Source organism: Molothrus aeneus, chromosome 2 (genome assembly GCF_037042795.1).
Source record: "Molothrus aeneus isolate 106 chromosome 2, BPBGC_Maene_1.0, whole genome shotgun sequence".
In the NCBI taxonomy this organism is placed as follows: Eukaryota; Metazoa; Chordata; class Aves; order Passeriformes; family Icteridae; genus Molothrus; species Molothrus aeneus.
This window is the reverse complement of record NC_089647.1, coordinates 100,847,303-100,859,658: the sequence shown is the minus strand read 5'-3', so window position 1 is coordinate 100,859,658 and position 12,356 is coordinate 100,847,303. Positions and strand designations below refer to the sequence as shown.

At 45.5% G+C, this 12,356-nt stretch overlaps 2 pseudogenes; both read right to left on the bottom strand.

Annotated features, from left to right (window-relative positions):
• Nucleotides 1-1,638: 1,638 nt before the first annotated feature.
• On the bottom strand, nt 1,639-3,961 carry LOC136571421 (putative ATP-dependent RNA helicase TDRD12; annotated as a pseudogene).
• A 192-nt stretch (nt 3,962-4,153) lies between these two features.
• On the bottom strand, nt 4,154-11,297 carry LOC136571420 (putative ATP-dependent RNA helicase TDRD12; annotated as a pseudogene).
• Nucleotides 11,298-12,356: the final 1,059 nt, after the last annotated feature.

Here is a 12,356-nt window from a genome sequence, read left to right as displayed (position 1 = left end):
GAACATCCAGCCCAACCTATAGACCTGACATCATGTTATCAACTAAAATATGGCACTAAGTAATATTAAGTTCTGTTTTAAAACAACACCAGGGATGGTGACCCCTGTCTTCCTGGGCAGCCCATTCCAGTGTCCCAGTACAGTGACGCAGTGTAAAAATACTGGATGTGGGTGGTTATGGGACCTGATCTGCTCATGGCTTGGGGCAGCAAAGTGCAGGATCAAAGAAAGTACAATTCAGGCAAAAGAAGAGCAATCCCAGCAGGTTCAACCAAGAGCTTTTAAAGGAAGTGAAGGAGATGTGTGGAAAGTTCTGTTTAGGAAGTTAATAAAAATCAGGGAAAAGGGGTGGATTGAGGTGAATTGGGGAGGAATAAGACTCTGGTGATAGTAAATGTTTTTCTAGCTTTTCTCTGGGATATGTGCATACATTTGTGTATGGGGGTCAGACACGTCAGAGGGCCCATGTGCCCATGGTGCAGTTCTGGAGTGCAAGTGTGTGAGTGAATGTGTGAGCACTAATAAGGGTAAAATTGGATGGCTCAGCAAGTGGAGAGGAGGCCCAGAGTCAGGAGTGTGTTTAAAGGTGGGAACATGGGGCACCTTGCTAGTGAGGACCAGGGCAATCCTGGCCAGGTGCTGGAGAGACCATAGAGGGTCTCAAGGGGTGAGGGGGGCATGTGTCTGAGGGTAAAACTGAAGTGTTGTGGGGGAGCTTGGGTGCCCTGGGTCCAGGAGTCTCCTGAATCACCTGCAGCTTGTGCTGTTTTTCCAGCAGAACAAGAGCCTGCGAGCAGGCTTTGTCCATAGGCTTCATTTAATCAGGCTGCCTGTACTAGATAGACATCAATCACAAGATTCCCTTTGTTGCCTTGGTCTGCAGTTCTTACCCACAGGCTTTCTTATTTCTTTTCTGATGGTGGTGGCACCTTTAGTGCAACTGGACCTTTATTCTCTTCAGCTTTTGGCTGGCTTTCCACGTGCAAAACCTCTTGCTCTTGTGCAGAGGGACCTTGGGAAATGAGGTGGGGAAAAAAGGGTGTTGCTTGCTATCCCAAGCATGGACTACCCTCCCTTGCTCCATTCTTTACAGCTGCTACCTTCTTGATGGGAAATGGATAGATCGATCCCCTTGATCTTGAATTATTTCTGCTGGCTGCTGCTGTCTCAGGGTGGTCAGACCTGGGTTCCACCAGTCTATCTCACTTTCTGACTCTTTAATACTCCTTAATATTTTTTTAATTTGTAACATTTTTAATTAAGAATTACAGCTGTTTCCTTTGCATGGTGCAAGAGACAGTATTTTGAAATGTGTAATTCTTATCAAAGATCTATCTCCAAACTCACTTCCTGTAGCACCGTCTTCTGAGGAGTCACCCATTCCTCAGCCTCTGCAGAAGTGAAATGCAGTTTTGCAATACTGACTGGAAAGGTCTTTCATCTTCATGCTCAGTGTTCAAAATGCAAAGACATATGGGTATTCTGGTTCTGTAGTAATGTGCGTCATGCTCCTTTTTTTCTCTTTTATGAGAACAATAATAGCTTTTTTACTGTAATTTATGCATGTAGATTTTCTGCAAATATAGACTGATGCAGTTCCAGGTCAGGCAAATAAAGTTTGTCTCCAGAACAAGCACATTATTCTGATGTAGAGTCTTCTGTTTCCTTAGTTTGAGCTAAACCATCACATGGATGATTCCTAGAAGTAGTTTCAGAAGAATTAAGAGTTTTCAGTAGAATTTTATTGTATTGCCATTCTGTGGATTGGATGCATTCTCTAGACCAGCTGTATCCTGCTTTATGCTTCTGCTTGCTGAGTGCTGCTTGATGCACTAACACGGGAGGTGATGTGGGGCTGCTGATGTTGGAGTTACATGTAGGAATTCTGCACTGCAGGTAGTAAAGGCTCCAAGTTCTTTGTGTGATCCAATACTTGAGTGTGTTTGCACAATTTCTGAATTCTGTTATATGATCTGGATTGTCAGTTGCCAGATCTGTAGACAGAATCTCAGGAGGAATATTGTATTCATTAAACCACACCTTCATACTGGAAAGGCTGGTAACCCAGACCACTGGGTAAATCCAAGCTGTATTTGCCAGGATCTGTGCTCCTTTTGCATGATGTAGTTTACTTTTGTGATAAATAAAATGGCTCACCCTTGGGTTCCATTCAGTTTCATTGTCAGTGGGTTTCACTTTATAAACTACAAATTCCTCAGCCAGAGGTGGAAGATGCTTAAACCTGGCTAGTAGTTGAAGCGACTGCTACAAACTTTTGTTAGTGGCAACTTTTATAGTTAGTAGCTACTAACTTGTTTTGTTTAGTAGATTTATTTTGCCTTCATCTATATATTTAACTGTGACCTTAAAGACAAAATTTTCTTCTTCATTTGGTGGAATTGCTACCATCTGAACCTTTTGAAAAGGGGTTTTCTCACATAGTAATATGCCAGCTTCTCCGCACTATTGTTTATCTATTACTCAACCAAAGTTTGCTGTATTCACAATGTGGAGAGGCAGTACTGTTGCCTGAATTGAGAAAGAAAAACACTTTCTATGGAATATTAATCCAAATATTTCCGGGTGGGATGTGCCTGGCCTCGTCTGACCCTTGCTGCAGGACCAAAGGCGGCAGCTGTGGTGTTTCACCTCAGAGATACCTTTGGCTGGCTGGATGCTGCAGCCAGGCACTCGGAACAAATCCAGGCATAGTGGAAACTCAGTTTACCTCTGGTGGAAAAGGTTCAGGCGACAGTAAAAAGGAGAGGATTCTATCGTAGAATTGTAATCCAGAGTTTTATTCCAGGATGACAGACCTCTGAATCTTGTAACAGCTCCCAACAGAATCCTGACCACATGGTCCCGTCTCCTTTTAAGCCCCGGGGACAGGGGAGGGGAAGGGACAGGTGAGGACCAACCAGGTGGGAGGAGGGGAAGGCTCAAGGGATAAAGACACTTGGACAGGCCAATGAGCTGGACCTGAGAGGCATCTTTTGAACTTCTGCCAACCACATGACGCCCTTGCTGGAATGTTAAGATTGATGGACGGCTCTTAGCAGGAGAGCAAAGGGGAAAGGAAAGGTTGGCACACCTGAGGGGTTGGGATAGGTGAAACAGGAAACGGCATCATACTGCAACAACTTTCCAGACAACATTAATATAGATAATACAAAAAGCAGATCTTTAATGGAAGCTTCCAGGTGCCCCCATGGTAATGGGCAGAAATGGAATCAGATTTGTTGTAGCTCCTTTTGTTGTATTAAAGGCTAGTTCCATTTCATCCCCCCCCCCCCCCCAATTGGTTTAATTCCTAAATTGTACCCTCCCTTCCATCTGTCCCTCAAGGTATCTCATCTCTTTGTTCCATACCCTTCCCTGCCAATAAAGGCAACCCTGGCTCTTCTTCCCTGCCTGTCAAGGCAACCCTGCCCCTTTTCCCAGAACATTCCCCGCCACTCTCCACCTAGACCAATCCCCAACAGAGACTTTCCTCCTCCCCCTATCCTGGTTGGTTTCTGCCCCTTATTTCTGCCTCTAGTGCCACCTTATTGGATATCAATTTGTGTCCACCCCCTATCCTGCTGTAGCTTAAAACCCTGTGGACAGAGGGGCTTGGGGCTGTCACTGTCCTGACCAGTCCAACGCTAATAAGCTGGTTAGAGCTTCATCAGTAGAGAGTTTTCTCTACCTGCTTTACCCAGTCACTACCCTGCTGCTGAGGAACAGTCTCTCCGTGTAGAGCACTGCTGGCTCTTAAGGTTCTGCTTCTGGCTTTACCCTCAGCAAGGCAGTTCCCCACACCCCCTGCTTGGCCGAAGCGAATTGAGCTAGCGTGGGTTCCGGTGTGCAGTGGCACAGATTTGTACAATTTTTATAATGTCAGTTAATTGATATATTTAACAGATACTGTCAAGTTAGAAGAGTAGTCAGTTTGATCATTTTCCCTCAGGTTCTGCCCCATTGGAGCGCTCTCCTGAATTTTTAGCCCTTCATTTTATTATGGCTGCAGTATGTGGTGCAAAACAAAGTGCCCTTGCTGGACTAAAAAGACTAAAGAGAATCCTAAGTTTAGTAGAAGGGTTAGCTTACTGTTCTAAGAAGTGAGGGAAAAGGGTAGGAAGAATACTAGAAGCTATAACTGTGTATTAGTAGTCTACAAAGTTACAAGGATATGAGAAATGTACAGTAAGCAAAAATGCTTAGGCATTAGTACTGTCACACTTTCTGATATTTGTATACTTTTATCAGGTACATTCTGTGTTGCGTTTACTTGTAAATTAATTTGAAGACAGTCTGGACACAAACATGAAATATTTTAAGATAGGCACAGAGTGGTCTTGAAAGTTTCTCATCTTCAGGTTTGAGAATCTTGACAGTAAAACCATGGAGTTCTTGTGGAATTTCAGCTTCTGTCTGCTTAAAATAGTGCAGAATCAGAGGTGCTTGACATGTTCTGTTATCAGAATTATAGGGCCTTCGTATTTTCCTCATCTGCAGAAGAATGGCTGACTCTATCTTTGTATGTTCCTGATCTACAGGAGAATCCTTTATCATATTCCAGAAGTTGTCGGTCATGCTGCGTAGACACTGACCAAAGATTCTTGGAGAAGCAAGACTGAAGCAGATCACACAAGTTGCATCTGTAATTCCCAAAGACTGCAGGCAGTCATCTGTTAAAAGTAACGTAACAAGAGTGCCAGAATTGCTTTTATTTTTTGTTACCTACAGAAACAGAGGAACTTTGTTATGTTAGGTCAACATTTTGTCTGGGTGTAAGGAAGCAGTCCCTGAAAAGAATTATTTGGGAAGAGGTCCTTAGAAGCTGTACAGGCTAAATTTGGTACCAAGAAACCCCTTAAGAAGTGAAGTAGCAGAGTGAGAGATGCGGGATACTTCAACTGGTAGGGCATCTGACTGCTGCTGAGTAAGCCTTTAATGAGTACCAAAAAAGAGGTACATCCTGAAAGGAGAACATTTAAAGGATGAACATTAAATACTACTAATAGTATAATAGTCCTGTGCCAGCCTTTTAAATATGTAAATCAACTTAACTACTTAGGCATCGAATACTATATCCTTAGAGATTCTTAGAATGTCCTATACATCTGAAAATAGTTTTCTAATTGATGTGAGAGATGAAATAGCATTTTGCTTCAGCCCAAAAGGAATACGGAGTAGAAGTAGAAAAAGCATTAATTTTGTTTTCTATTTCTTGTTATCTGTAGTTTAGATGTGGTTTGATCTGTTTCTTGGACCTGTTAAGTGTTGTTGGGAACCATAAAGAAGCAAAGTTAAAGCTAAACCAAAAGAGGGAAAAGGATGCAGGAGAGGGGAAAGGTTTTGGGGGAAGGGTAGGCAGTTGGGTGAGAGTGTATGTTCCTGAGTACCCAACCAATAGGGAACGGGACAGGAAACCCCCCTCGGCCACAAAAGGGTATAAAAAGGTTGCCATTTTAATGGTGTGTGTTTACCTGTTTGGGGAGAAACAAACTGGACTCAGCTGATTTGTTGGTACTAATAAATAATTTTTACTTCAAAACTTGGTCCCCTCTCAATTCGATTGGAAAAATAGTTATTTCTCACAATTTGGAGGCTTGTCCAGGATCCTTAACTTCTGGCCGTGCAGGGTGGGACATCAAGATTGGGGGGAAGGTGCACCCTGCTGGGTTTATCAGCCCTTGACTTATGGTCATACCTCATGGGACATGCAGGTGAGAGCTGGATAGGGGACTTTAAAAGTAAAAAGGGGAAAGGAAGAGAGGGAGAGAGTAGAGTTTACGTGCGATAGCTGGTAACACCTGTGGGTGCACAGGACCCACATAAGAAAAGTAACTGTTAAGCATTACCTGTGTGGCCTGGGGGGAGCAGGATTAAGTATGTGCATTTGAGACAAGGAATTGCGTGTGAAGCGACTGGAGTCCTTCTAACTGCAGTTCCTTCATTCTGCAAGGGATACAGCCAGTGAAGAGACAAAGCGAGTGTCTGCAAGAGTCCTTAGGGAATATTGTGAGATGGGAAATAGCTGCAGCAGGAAGACTAAGAGGAGTGGAGAGGGTTTGAAAGACTCCACTCTGAGCATGCATCCTGACAGTCCTTTGGGGATGATTTTCAGAGACTGGGGACAGGAGGAGATGTCTTATACTCAGGGGAAGGATAAGGAAAGGATGCTTCAATATTGTATATTCAAATGAACTAAAGAACCCATTAGATCAGACCCATTATATTGGCCAAGATACAGGTCTTTGGAAGATGGGATATGTCAGGCTTTAAATGTATATGTGAACACAAAAGAGCCTTGGGACCAAGAAGAGAGGGATTGTGCTGCTTGTTGGAAGGGATATTCATCCATGTTTGTGACTAAAGGCTTTAAGAAGACTAGATTGTTGTGGTGTGTTTTTTTCTTTAATGGTTTGTTCCTTTCACCCTATATTGTTAGCTCATTCCTAAGGTATATCCTCCCCCTAAATTGTCATCCTGATCTGGACCTACCCTTTATTCCAGAATGTTCCCTGTCACTCCACTTACACAGCTGTCAATTCCTCCTTGTAGCAGCCCCCTGCTTGTACCTCCTCTTTGGAAATCCCCTAGTCCTAGAGGCCCCATTGGTTTATTTGAACTGTTTCCCTCCCCCTGGGTACCCTTTTGGTCTAAGTGATGTATACCCCACGTGTTGGTCCTCCCCCATCTTCTCCCTGTTGGTTAAAGAATGTATGCTCCCCTTAGACCTTCCCTGTATATACCACCCGTGTTGTTCATCTTTTGTTTCTGGGTCCTCCATTGAGTAAACGTCCTTGGAACCTACACGAGAGACCCCTACTTTGTCCTTGCCTCTGGTCTCATTGTCTAATCATCTGTGCCATAGAGCAATTGCTCCAAGCTGGATTCCAAACTGCTTTCAGGGAACAGCCAGCTCTTGGCCTGGTGCTGGCAGCTAGCGGTGGACTCTGGCACCACATCAGCTGGCACCCAACATGGGGCCCTTCAGCACCCCTCAGAGCAGCTGTCCTAAAGCGTTTTGGTGCATCAGTGCCCCTGGGTGAACACACCACGTTTTGGTTGGTGGTACTCCCAGGGGTGAAGTGGAAGCCCTCCTACGCCCAGGAGGATTGCTTCAGGGTAGAGGACCTCTCCTGTGTTTTTTTGTTCCAGTGGCCAACAGAGTGGTGAGTTGGCCCTATGGACTGGGAGCTCACAGGTGGAGTCGTTATTGTTGTTTTACTTCTCTGGACGATTTTTGTTGTTTTCGGTGCAAGGGGATGCGGATGCACCGCTCCTTGATGTCAGCGACCCTGTGTGAAGCACGCCACTTTCTGATTAGTGGTGCTCTCGGGGATGACGTAGCAGACTGGGAGCCACAAAGCTAAAAGCCACCTAATAGGCTGTGCATAGCACCCCGTCACCCCAGATAGTGTGAAGAAGGGGGGGGTTGGTGCCCCAAGGGGAAAGGAGTTGAGGGTGGTCACTGGGGCCTTTTAAGTTCTGCATTTTACCGCAGGGGAGGGCAGATTGTTGCTGTGCTGACGGGATGGGCGTGCGACTGTTTGTGGGAGGGGACCACAGGGAGGATGGGGTGGAGGTGCCTTGGGAGGACACTTCAGTCTGATTGTCAGTCAGCTGTAGCCCACTCCCCCATTTCCAGAAGGTTCTCTGTCCCTCATTCCCCCATTGGATTGTGCTGTGAGACCACCCTCTCTCCCCACTCCCCTTGGTGTACCCGTCATCACCCCACCTCGACTCTTCCTCTGATCCCTCTTCCTGTTGGCTGTTTGTACCCTAACTCTGCCCACCTTCTTCCTGTTATAAACCCTGGCCCCACCCCTGTTCTGGGCTCTGCCACTAGCTCCCCTTCGGCTGTGGTGGTGTCCCTGCTCCCCTTCCCTCCTGGACCTTCTGACTTTCCTACGATAAACCCAGCTGGACCCTCAGTGGTGTCTAGAGTCCCCCTTCTTCAACTGGTCGGGAAGAGGAGTATCCATCCATGCCCAAGTCCAGGGTGGGCTGGGAGGGCTGCTCCCTCCAACCTCGAGGAGGCCGCTCTGACTGCACCTGCCCAGGAACTCCCTTGCGGGGAGGACAAATCCCGCAACTGTTCACACAGGAGAGAGATTTTATAACCAAGTTGTGGGTACCGTGCTGAGAGGTGGGAAGAAGTTTAGTAAGGGGTTGTTAAAAAGGTTTGCTCCCTGGCTGTTCCTCCACTTTCCAAGGGTGTCTCTCGAGGATGTTTGGGCCATCCCCTTTTGGGACCGGGTTGGATTCAACAAAGAGGAGATATTGCGGTTCATATTTATTTTATTTATTTGACCCCCCTAGTGGTCAGACGTGTCTCCCTTCATGGCAATCACAGGGTCTAAGAACATCCCCCTGTGTTAGTTTGGAACCCTGAAGGTGGTAAGATTGAGGGGCCATACAAACCAGTGACATTGGGCCGTGAGTATGGCTGCATATTCTTGCCCCTGGGACTGCGGTGGATCCCACAAAAGTGGGTAAAACCATATGTCCCAAGCATTGCAGCAGGCCACCAGACAAGGACAGAGAAGTGTTAACAGTGAGTGTGAAGAAGAGAAGACAGAAAAGAGAAGAGAAGACGGCTCAGTGGAGAAGGAGACCTTAACTCCCCTTTCTATCCCAATTTTCCTTTGTTAAATATATTTACTGATGAAAGTTTAAGTAACCTGTATTAATTTCTGTTATTTCCAAGAGAAAAGCCATCCCCAAGGTGTCATTTGTTTTGTGGGTCCACATTGCCATCATCCTTTTGTGGCCAGCCTTGGAGGCATGGATCATCTCGCAACCCAAGAAGAATGTGTGGGTTGCCCTGGCAGAGAGACCCTTCGGCAGGATGGAATTTGAGGGTCTCTGCTGCCTGAACTTGTCATTGAAAAGTGCAGATGTGCATGCCACCCTGAGAAAGATGAATGAAATGATCTCCAACATCAAGCAGAAATCGCAGTACTGGTTGATCAGCATCTTTCAAAGTGGGGACTCACGGGATGGCTCTCTTCTGTTCTAAAAACTGTGTTATACGTTTATTCAGTTATTATTGTTCTGGTTATGTTTTCCATTCTGAAAAATTGCTGCTTATACTCAGTTAAACAGCTCCCCTGAAATCAATGTCACCAAAACCCCTACTTCCCAACTGCCCTCTTCCTGGTTTCATGACGTATACCCCAATTCTGAATACTGCCCTGATCCCTCTTTCTGAAAAAGAAAGGGGGAGATGTTGGGGTTGGAATGTATTTCATTAATTCATTGTTAAATGGTTTGTTCTATTGTACCCCATATTCTCCCCAGGTTGGTTTATTCTGGACTTGTACCCTCCTTCCAAGCTGTCCCTCAATCCATTCCCTGCCCTTTGTTCCAGCTCTTTCCCTGCCTGTCAAGGCAACCCAGCCCCTTTTCCCTGAACCTTTCCTGCCATTTTCACTTTGGGCCAGTCCCTTACTGCAACATTCCTTCAGAGTTCCCGTACTCCTGAAAGACCCAGTGGCTCATGTGACCTACCCTCTCCTCTCCCCTACCCTGATTGGTCCCAAACAATTGATGAATCCCCCTTTCTCATCCCCTGAAATCTCTCCATTGGACAACTGTTTGTAACCACCCCGAGTTGAATCAGTTTAAAAACTTGTGCACAGAGGTGCTCAGGGCTCTTTCTTCCTATACCCTTCACCTGGAATAAACACTTTCCTGTGGAACCTCAAGACAGAGAGCCTCCTCCTTTCTCCTCTACCTGGTCCCTGTCGTAGCTTATATCTGGCACTGTACAGCAAGTGGTTCTAAAGGCTCTGCCTCTGGTAAATCCCCGTGCCAAGGCAGTTCCCCACTCCTGGCACAGCACTGGAATTTCAAGAACTAGTCTGGGCTCTGGTGAGCTGCATCAGAAGAGGAGTAGCCCAAAGAAGCCTTCAAGTGAATGTTAGGAGACCCCAAGGAAGAGGACGGGAGATGACCACTTGGTAGACAGGTCCCAAGAAGTGCTTCTATTGTGGAAAGGTGGGACATTTCAAAAGAGAATATCCAGAATTACAGAGGGCAGTTAAAACCTTTCAGATGATGGAATCAGGAAATGATGCGCACAGGATTAGGGGTATCAGGGGCTCTATTTTTTGGGATCTAACTTCCTTGAAGAGGCCTTGATAAATTTAAAATTAGGACCCCAAGAAGAAGAGTAAGTATTCAGAAGAGAGTGTAAGTCCCTGAGTACCCAACCAGTGGGAAAGGGGACAGGACCATGCTTGGCCATGAAAGGGTATAAAAAGGTTTCCATTTTAACTAGGTGTCTGTGTTTACCTCTCAGAGGGGAGAAACACCCGACTCAGTTGAATCAGTGGTATCAATAAATAGTTTTTTTGGTTTGAATACTGTCCTCTTTCAGTTCTGTGGAAAAGTGAACTGCTTCTCACGGAGATGTCTCTCCACATCAGTTAGATTTGTTAGCGGAAATTCTTTCATTCCTATGCACAATCTTCCCCCTCAAAAGAAATCCAGTGTGGGAAATAATCCTTTAAAACAAAGCCATATAAAAACCTCAAAGCCAATGGATCAGGAAAACCTAACCGAAGGAAGGCATACATTGCTGAGGCTAAGTTCCACCTGGCTGTCCCCAGGTGAGGTGCCAGTGAGTCTCGCTTCTAGCAGTGTACTCGCCAAGCATATGCACAAGGCAAATACCCATGAACATGTAACAATGTAACTACATTTACCACCGCACTTAGTATCAGAACGGTGATCCATAGTCCACAGCAAAAACTTACTTGCAGTTCCAAGCAGTATTGCAGCAAACACAGTTCAACAAATGCACAGGAGTGGTCTTCTCCAGGGGTGCCTTAAGAGATTCCAAAGTCCCACTCTTCACACCTCAAGAGGTACCTTGTTTTAGCAACTTCTGCTACAACAAAGGAGTGATGTCTCCAAGGGGTACCTTACTTTAATTAAATTTCTATGTTCAGTGGAGGGAGTGAGACTTACTGTCATTTTAATTTTAGAGTTCTCCAGTCTATTTGAATATTTCTCTTGCCGTTCCTTTAGCAACAGTTTCTTTGTGTGCTTCACTGCAGCAAGCAGAGCCCAGATGTGGTCAGCCTCGGTCCTGAAATGATAATTTCCAATCCTGACTGTATCAGCTTGGATTCTCAGGTTTTCTCCTTGCATGTTGTTGGCGAGTTGCCTAATCCAGTCTCACCCCCTCCCCCATCTATGTGGGAGGAGGCTTCTAATTTCCATGTTGGGCATTCTCCAGTGCAATCTTGTCTCTGCCTAGGTCTGTCAAGGGGGTGGTGCACTCAGGCTTACGTCATGTTTCTCTGTGGTGACTTTTTCAGGTGTCTTAGTTCGGCCATTCCAGCGCTGATTTTGCTAGCCTCTCTTTGTGGGGACACCATCCATCAGCCTTCTCATTATTTCCTTCTGCTGACCCTGGCACCATAGCACCTGTCTTGTGAGGGAGTGGTCCTGTCCTCCCTGGTTTGAATGGGTGGAATCCTAGGTACACAGTCCTAGGATGCTCATGTGGGTGTGAGTCACCCGATGAGTCTTGGGCTTGCTGGGTAGCAACTTAACTGCTCTGATTGATTGGTGGTACCCACCATGAGAGAGTAATGAATACTGAAAGAGCAAGAATATTTTGAAACATATTACAGCGAGATCCACAATTGTGGATTCCTTCTTCCTTTCATCCTCTCCTAAAAGGGTCAATCCATAGGCCGTTCAGAAATATTTAAATCATTGCTGCAACAAGCTGATTAACCTATCATAAGATTTAAAAAATTGCTGCCATAAATAAAACTTTTGGATTGTTTATTTGGCATTGTTTCACCATAATTTAGCTCAAGGGTATCCCAAATGTACCTCTGAGTAGGCAGTCCATGACTGCCCTCTAGGATACAACATTTTGTGGCTATCCCAGACCAGGTAGCCCAGGATTGCCCTCTTGGGACCTGACACCTTGCATATATAAAAAACCACTGCGTATATTTTACGTAGTTTAATGTTTAGCTTTTCTTTACTGAGCATGAAGAAATAGAGATGTACAACAGGCAGATGGAAAACCAGCTTATGTCTGCCCCTATGGGCTAAGCTTTTCCTGCAGATCTTGCTTACCTGTGATTTTGGGATGGGAAAGGCACACAAGAGCACAGGAAATTATCTACATAATCATTAACGATGTGACCATTTGGTTAAATGTTATGCCAGCAGAGTCACACTTGGAGACTGCTCTAAGGGTACCACATCATCGGGGCAGTCGTCGTACTGTTGCAAACTACCATTGCAGATAGCCCTGCAGCAGCATTCCCCAAAGTTCCTCTGTTGTCATGCTTTCTATAACACCAGACCTGCACATCTCAGACTTCTTTTCC